Genomic DNA, 9299 nt, shown 5'->3' with positions numbered 1-9299 from the left:
AAGTCCATTTGGAATCAACATTTTCTCAAAACATGAAAGTCGTCCAAAATTGTGTCTAGTTTTCAGAACATTTTAAATCTAGTCAATCGTAGTTACGGTTCTTGAGATATAACCAAAACACTGAAGAGGAGTCAAGCTGTCCAACAACATCCTTCTTTCTTCAAAATCCAAGATCCAAGCTTCCAATTGCTAAATCCGCTTCCTTTTCTATTCGAGCATGTCATTGTTATTGAAAAATGAAATTCTAAACTAATTAAGCAACTTTTGTTCATTAAACGAGTTAAAATCAACATAAAGTATTAAGATAATGCATTAATTTTATAACTAAATATGCCCATATCAAGGAACAAGATGGTGAAGTTGGTCAAAGTTCAGTGGCAACATCAGAAAGACTCTGAGTGGACTTGGGAGCCCGAGGCTGAGATGTGTGAGCATTACCTTGATCTTTTTATAGCGATTCACTTCAAGGATGAATTTTGATTCAAGTGTGGGAAAATTGTAACACCCATTTCCAGGTATTTCCATTTTCAACCATAAAATGTTAATTAATTGCAAAGTAAGTCCTTACACTGGGCGTACATGGATTGTACGTTGGGATTAAGTCAGTATTTGGATCACGATTTTGATTGAGTATGCTAGACGTACTCATATTGTTGCTTAACCGTAAGTTTTTAGGGTTGTGTCCCCTATTTAAGCATCTAATTCCCCTTTGGACCTTCTTATGACCATCCGCCATCCCTCTTAGCCCTGATATCGCAACCTAGCCCTTGGGTGTAAATTTTGATGCCTTTCAGTGATTTTGAGTGTTCTTGGTGGTGAAGGAAGATCATTGAAGAAGTAGTGGTGCACTCAAGCTCTTGGATCCAGAATCTACACCTGATTGTTCATCTACAGAAGGTATAAAGTTCATACCTTGAGGCTTTCTTTGCTAGTCTTATTTAAGCTTACGTTAATGTTCATTTTGTCCCAAAACCTTAATCTTTGTGAGTATGGACTACTCCAAACCATTTGAGTTGTCCTTTCAGACGTTTTTGAGTCCATGGTGTCATAAAAATGCAAGTTTGATCCTTTCATTTCATCCATGCAAGAGTTATGGAGTTTTTGGAGATGTTAGAAGTTAGGGTTTTGAGATTGAGCTCACTTTAGCCATGAAAATGCAAAATTTGGAGAATTTATGGATAAGAATGTGTGTTAGGGTTAGATCTGAGGTTGGGGTAAAGTATCTTATTGATTAAGAGCTTAAAGATTAGGATTTGACTTTTGGTCATGTACGTTGAGCGTAAATTTGGCTACACCCAACGTAGCCAGCTGAGAACCCGTTTGCAGCTTTTGTGCTCTATGCCCAACATAGGGTTTGGGTACACCGCACGTAATGGTCAACTGTGTTGACCTGTAATGTTTTGACCAAGTGCGACTTTTGGTCAATTTTGAGGGTCTTGGTTTTGGAAGCGGTAAAATGATCTTTTGCCTAAATTGTAGATTAGACTTGTATTAGGACTAGTTGAGTATGGAAAATTACCTTAATTGTCAATTAGGGTTATTTGATGCAATTAATAGGAGGATTCTAGTTTCGGCAAGTAGGGTGTGAGTGCTATTAGTCTTTTGCACGAGGTGAATCTCCTCACTATTCTTACTTGTGTGGTAGATTGTATGTGTGACCAACTTGGTCTATTTATTGTCACTGTGATATATGTTACTGTGTATACTGAGACTTCAAGTAGTCTCCAGGGTTGCTGATAACCTAATGTTGTTTATTTTGTGTTATGTTGTATGTTGTATTTTAGGGAACTGACTAAGATTCGTGCTTACAGTTTTTGATTACATGTGTTTCAAGTACTTATGATAATCGCGGGAAGGCAAAGGATGGATTGTACACATTCTCCTGCAGTTTTTGATTCTAGATATTTTGAGACACTCCGGTATTATTATGATGATTTGTATTTGATACTTGCGATTTTCTTGAGATGAGTTTTTATGAACAATGTTTTTAGTTAATTAAAAATGAAAATTTTGGTTTGAAATTTAGATGTTACATAAATACCTCATTACATAATAAGTAATGGCATAGTAATGTGTGACATTCTACAACCATCATCACATCGATCCACCAACCGAAACATGACAACCTGAAAAACGTCGCCCATGTTGAGGTAGGCTGCAACCTAGCCAATATTCTTCGACCCAATTCACGTTTGCATGTTGTAGTGATAACCGTGTCATATATATTGGCATGCTTGAAATTTGTTTTTTTCTACCATCCATCAAAACTTATGTTTGTCAAAATTGTGAATCAAAGTTCTTGATTAGGTTAAGTGTACCGATTTAGTTGTAAGTGTTTCTTGAAGCAATTTTTTTGGGTATTTTTATCAGTATCATATAGAAGCTCTGTAATAATCATTGAAGTGTATTTACATCATGGAGACTGGATCAGACAAAAGATTGATCGTCATCATATTGTTACGACACTATGCTTATCTGTTGACAAAACCACCACAATTTTTATTGGAGTTTTTTTGGTATCCAATGTTGTATGTGTCTTGTAATATCTTTATTAATTTCACCCAATATGCTTTTTATATACACAATCATGAAGCTTTTTTTTCTCATTGATGAGTAATATAATTTTTAAAAGAGCAAGGATGATACAGTTCTCAATGGATATAGAAGCATGATGGTCTGTTTTATTTGGTTTTATTATCTTTTTCTTATGATTTTACCTTCTGAAATTAAATTAATGGCAACAATGTTTTTAGTTTTTGCAGCATGAGTATTGTTTTCTCATTGTGTCACAACTAGCAAATTAGGGTTAGATCTTAATCCGTGTACAAGATGACTCCTCCATGTAAACTTACAAGGACCCAGCTAGAAAGATTCAAACTACAACGCCATTTAAGTTCATACTTTCATATATTACGATTCAAACCTAAAAACTAGATCCAATAAGCCAAGCCCAATAATTTTTGGGCCATAACGCATAAATTTTCAACCCAATACCCTTATTGGACCATTACTTCCTTATTGGGCCCTAGTAGGCCAATAAGCCTTCAACATAGTTCTTTGGGGCCATACGACATTCTTATTGGGCCTTTTGGGCCGAAACCATATACTAGGACCTTAGTTGGGCCGAGAACCTCCTTGTTTCGGTTGGCCCATATAAAAAAAGAAATAAAAGATAATGCATGTGCCACCTCAATATTGTCCATCATACATCTATGCATTGGACCAACATGTATCAAGGAACACATCTCATCAAGTTTTAAGAAGTCAACTTCTCTTCCCTCCCTTCTCTTATTCTCGGCCTATACACACACAATACACACACTTCACAACTCCAAATTCCATACATTACTCTCAAGAACAATCATTCTTCTCCTCTTCAAAATTTCGAGCTTTTCATCATCAAGGAGGGATTTATAAGATCCTAGGTAAGTCTATGATTAACTCCATTGTTTTGTTTCAAGTATTTTTACAAAGATCCTTCCTCTTACAACTCCAATTTTTGTGATTATGCCCTTAGAACACCCATATTTTCAAGATCTCTCCAAGTTGTTCAAGCTAGACTTAAAGTTCTTCTTCATCTCCTTCTACACTTAGAAAATCCCCAAGGTGAGCTTCATACCCCCCTTGTTTTCGGTTTTATAATGTTTTTGGGGGAGAATACAAGTGCTTTTGTGTTAGATCTATGTATATATATATATATATATATATATATATATATATATATATATATATATATATATATATATATATATATGCATGTTCATGTGTTTAACTTTTAGATCTTTACTTGAAAATGAAGTTTATCACTTGGATATTCATATAAACCTTGAGAAAAGTATGTGTCCTCACATATAATACTTGTAAACTTGTAGATCTGGGATTTATCCACTTAAAATAACAAAAACAAGTGTGGTGAACAAACATAGATAACTTAAACTCGAAAATCAGCCCTTGACAGAAACGTTTTAGTCCAATCTCGAACTATTTTGACCTCCTTAATGGTAATATTTTTCAAAACTGTTTTACATGTAAAACTTTCAGGTTATTAGCTTTAAAATGACTACTCTCACGTTTTCATACAATTTTTTTACTATATTTGGCGAATTTTACAAAACTGTCTATCAAATTTGAAATAATTTCGGACCAACCTGTGAAGGTGAGCAATTTCACACTTGTTAGAAGCCAATAAAAAGTATGAGAAATTTTTTGAACAAAGTAGACAAAATTTCCAAACTTCCAGAATTTACGAATCCAAATTTCAACTTACGATGATTTTTCTACAAATTTTCCAACAACTAGGTCAGAAAAGCCAAAAACCAGAAAAGTGTGTATTTCACAAAAATGAGTTTATAATGTTATTTTTACCACAAACTAGTCAAAAACACAAGTTTTGAAACAAAAGGGGGACTAAAGTGTTATTTTTACTATAATTGGGCCTTAATTGAAAACTTTGTGGCTTATTGGGCCAAGAACGTCAGTTTTACAAAAAGTGAGCTTTTTATATCAATTTTGTAAATAATCGAGCTAAAATAAACAGAACAATAACAAACAGGTTAACAACGATTTTCTTATCCTTACTGGACCAGGAAATAATATACATGTTTAGTGGGCCTTAGTGTCCTTTTACAGGTATATTGGGCTCAGGGTAGACATTCATATTCCTTTTGTGCCTGGAAATAATAGATACGTATAGTGGGCCTTATTGGTCCACTTACATGTTTATTGGGCCTGGGAATGAGTTTTATGTGTTATTATTTCTTTTCCGTGTAAATTTTCGATTAAGGATCTAGTGAGACCTGTCGGTTGGCACCTTTGAGTGCACAATCGTAGCCTGTAATTATAACCAGAGTTTCCTGGAGGGAAAGCGGGAGTTTGTGTATAGATCTATACGGGGGTGACACCCTACACCTGAGCTGTTCGCTACAGTTAGACTAGGCCAGTCTTGGGTGACAAAAACCTTATTCTATTCCGGCGGCGTCCCAACGACGCAAAGACAGGCAAAATTGTCATTATTATGTATGGTTATAACGACTCAGTTAGAGGAATTAACGTTATAAGATTTACGAGGAAACCGTTCTATTTTCTTTCTGGGATAAAACAGGAAACCATTCTATTTTCTTTTGGGATAAACAGGAAACCATTCTATTTTCTTTTTGGGATGAAACGGGAAACCTTCTTTTGATAAAACAACAACCTATAAGCATCGATACTCAACCACCGAGGTTGAGATTTCAGCAGTATCTATTGCAGACAACATCGGGTTGTCTGGAAATCATTCTCTTTCTACTTTCGCAAACATTAACACACATGCATTAATATAAGATCGGACACAAATATTTCAAACCATTTCTTTTTAGAAAATATTGGATTTTTGAAAGCACTATGAAAACGATTCTAAACAAGTACAAAAACCATTTTTATTCAAAACTACTTATCAACTCACCAACTTTTTAGTTGACACTTTTTCAAAACGACTTGTATTCTCAGGAATTTCAGTAGCAAGTAATAAGTTCGACTATAAGATCAAGTGGTGCGACTTCAAGAAATTTTACTTTCTTACTTTTGTGTAACTGATGAAAAAGTTCAATATGTAAACTATGTAAGTGTGTATTTCTAATGTATGATGTTTGGTTGTTATGCTTCATTTATATTCAATTGTTATGATACTGTACACAAAGTCATCCGCCCCCGAACGTTTCCGCCGTCCAGGTTCGGGGGTGTGACACATTGGTATTCTAATTTTTCTTTACAATTGTTCTCTAATGTAAAGGAAGCAATGGATGATTTTAAGATATGATGTTCTATGATGATTATCTTTTCATGTAATTGATTAATCTATAATTTGGGGCTCTATGACTTCCATAATTATCTTTTCAGGTAATTGATTAATTTAATTTTGCTTCGTTGCAGCCTTGAGGGTTTTTTTTTTCAACAAAAGTGATGCATGCTAAAGATGTCATTTCTAGATAGGTGAAAAGGGAAATCAATAGGAATCCAAAAACCATGTAATGCTACACCTTTGAGAAATACTTTTAACTTTTAAGGTAATATTCATGAATAAAGTTACTACGACTCTTATAGATCTTACACTTATGTTAATTTTTTGTTTCCGGTTAAGAATGGGATGAATAAGGTGCGATGATGGTTATTTAACTCTTTTGAACAACTTACTCATTAGATTATGGAATAAAGTTTGATGCCCATGCTGACCAAAATTTTGTGGGACATGCAGATAATTCACTTTGGATGAACTCACGTAACAGTAACACCAACTGAAGTAAATTTCTATAGGAAATGAACCATAGTTGGCAGGTAAAAAAAGAAGAAATAATAATAATATAAGTTTGATTTTATTCAGAAAAAGGAAAATGTTAAAAGTAAATTAATATACAATAACTATTAGTGCAAGTCTCGAAAAAATAAAAAAATGAAAAGTGATTGCTATTATTCAAACATGGTTGATAGTAAGTTGTTATTAAAACGTTGTTGATATTTATCGAAACAAATTGAATATGGTTATACCTTTTCGAATCAGGTGCAATCGGCAACATATTGAGAAGTACGTTTACACCACTTTGTCCAAAATAATATCTTTCATTCTTTTCGAATCTTCTATGAAAAAGAGTTTAGATTTGTAGCAAAAAAGATTATATGAAAAGGATTTTCATATTCTTTGGAAAAATGGTTTTTAGATGTCATATATTTTCCTATATTGGTACATCACCATTGGTCTATTGATGCATTTTTTCCTTTATTGACTTGATTATGTGTTTGATTTGGGTATTTATGTTTGTTTTTTTTTAACTATTGTGTATAACTTAACTTAAAGTGATTTTTAGAATTATAACTAGATAGGTATCCCCTGCTACACGGGGTCAGAAGCTTTCGATTCGGGAGGGTTTTGTGAATCTTTTTATTCCTTCGTGTTCCGTGTCATGTTTCATTAGACTTGGAACTATCTCAGATAATGATAGACAATTTCCAAAAACATGAAATTTAAAATAAACATTTGAGCAACATATAGTCAAGAAACACAAGCATATGAGATATTTGTGATTGAATTGAATACCCTTGTCCTGATGTAGATGCTTCCTTTTTCTATGTAAATAATAAAATAAAAATAAATAAAGACCAATGAGAGTGAATTAACATTCAATAAAATAATAAGAACATGCAGCTATTCGTTCCCTATGTTCTGCAAGCCTGATTAAATCTTTGATGGGGATTTCATTCATACGCATCTCAAGGTCTACTTCGGAAATTATAAGCAATTATGGGTACACTGTGAGAGAACAAAATGATCAACGTCAAAGTTAGTCAAAGATGTACACTTGTAGCATTTACAACTTAAGCTAAGTTACTTTGTCTTTTATTTCTTTTTTGTGTGCTTTGAGGGAATTTCTTTATTGCTTTCTTAATCTCTCTAAAGATGTAGGAGATTTATTCTCAGGAACGGCATCCAGATGCTCTGATATAATCATAGAATGACATTTCTGGAAAGTTGTTGGTTCATAATTTACATGGAAATCAGATACTAACCTCATCGGAATGGAATCAGTGATGCCGATTGATGACGATCCAAAAAGTTCATCCGGTTTAAATTTCAGGGGTGTTGTTGTACATGTAGTCGATTGTGAAGGAATGGAGATTTCGCAAACTTTTAGCCCTACGTTAGCAAGTCCATATTAAGTAAGATTACTTATTATACATAATCTAATATTTTGGACATACCTGAACTAATTCTTGATTCAGACAATATGTCAAGAGGAGGTTCCCAGAAAAGGGCATTTCCGACATCCTAAATTCAGAAACACTCCAAAAGTTATCAATCTATAGAAAAGTTTGTGCTTAACATGAGATATAAAGTTTGTGTCCTGCCCGGTCGCGGGTGGGTTTGCCGACTGAAGATGATGCTAACGATTGAAAGAATTTCTTAGGAAATAGCAGACAATAGAAGAGAATAGAAGCAGACAAAACGTAAAGACAACAATATGAATAATAGTAACAAACAACAAAAAGGGCAAAACAAAATACACAAAACATTTGAAAGAATACAAAAGTCTTTATGCTTACCAAGTTAGGAACTTTCTCCAGTTGAAATGATGAATAAGATTTGGAAGATGATATTTTTAACAAAAATCCGAGTCGATATTTTGGAAACACCACAAAAATCCAACAAAACGAAATACAGAATGCAAATTGCATTTGCATGTTTCGCATCTCAGGTCCTGTGCTCTACACACCCATCACAAAGTTAAGAAATTAGTCAAATTCATCATTACTACTAACGTATTAAACTGAAGGAAGAAACATAAATCATTTTATTTTTTTGTTGGGACGATAGAAGAAAAAAAAAGGTGCTACTGTATAATAGGAAACAATTTCGAATAAAAACCATTAATGTGACATATGTGTTTCAGTTGGGCATTTTCACAAAGAATTGGCATGCATTGTCTATGTATTAGAAACAAATAATAAAATGGATAGAAAGAAACTTGAAAACGAACATCAATCTGTGTACCTTTACCCAAATCAATTTTTGTAGGCTCACCAGACAAGAAATTGTGTTATACAGTTCCAGCAACAGATAATCACGAACAGTGTCAAGATTGTTACCTTCACGCCGATATCCAAGGGGAATAAAAACTTTTCTAAAAAATATTCACAGGTAGTGATACTCAAAATATTTAAAATCATCAACCTGTAATAACAAAACCGGTGGAGAGAACAATGGTACCTAAAGATACAGATAAATAGAAGATGATGAGAAGTAGAATAGGTGGAGGAATATTTTGCACAAAAAATAACCCTAAGGTTTTATAAGTGTAGCTGGGATTTACCTGCCGATAGTTGCGGATCGATGGGAAGATGACGTCCTATATGAAGCACTTGTGACGGTCTTCGCTCTCGATTGCTGCTTGGGGGCTTCCTCATTCTTCCGTGTGATGAGGTGGTTTCCGCCTAAGGCGGCGCCGATGACCACTGTCACAGACGATCGGTCCATGTCGGGTAAATGGAAGATGATGAGAAGTAGAATAGGTGGAGGAATATTTTGCACAAAAAATAACCCTAAGGTTTTATAGGCGTTTGATAGCTGAGATTTACCTGGCCATAGCTGCGGATCGGGAGAAATCGGTTGAAGTGGTTAGACCTTGTGGATGAGAAAAACTAAACAACAGAAGATGATCAGAAGAACTTGTGGATTGAGGTGGTGGAGACGATCGACAGGAAGAGGGGATCAATATTGTAGTTAGAGAAGAAAGCCAGTGAGCAGCGCTCACGTGAGCAGTAGGGAAGGC

Source organism: Lactuca sativa, chromosome 4 (assembly GCF_002870075.4).
Source record: "Lactuca sativa cultivar Salinas chromosome 4, Lsat_Salinas_v11, whole genome shotgun sequence".
Classification (NCBI taxonomy): Eukaryota; Viridiplantae; Streptophyta; class Magnoliopsida; order Asterales; family Asteraceae; genus Lactuca; species Lactuca sativa.
Note: the sequence above shows the minus strand (reverse complement) of the source record.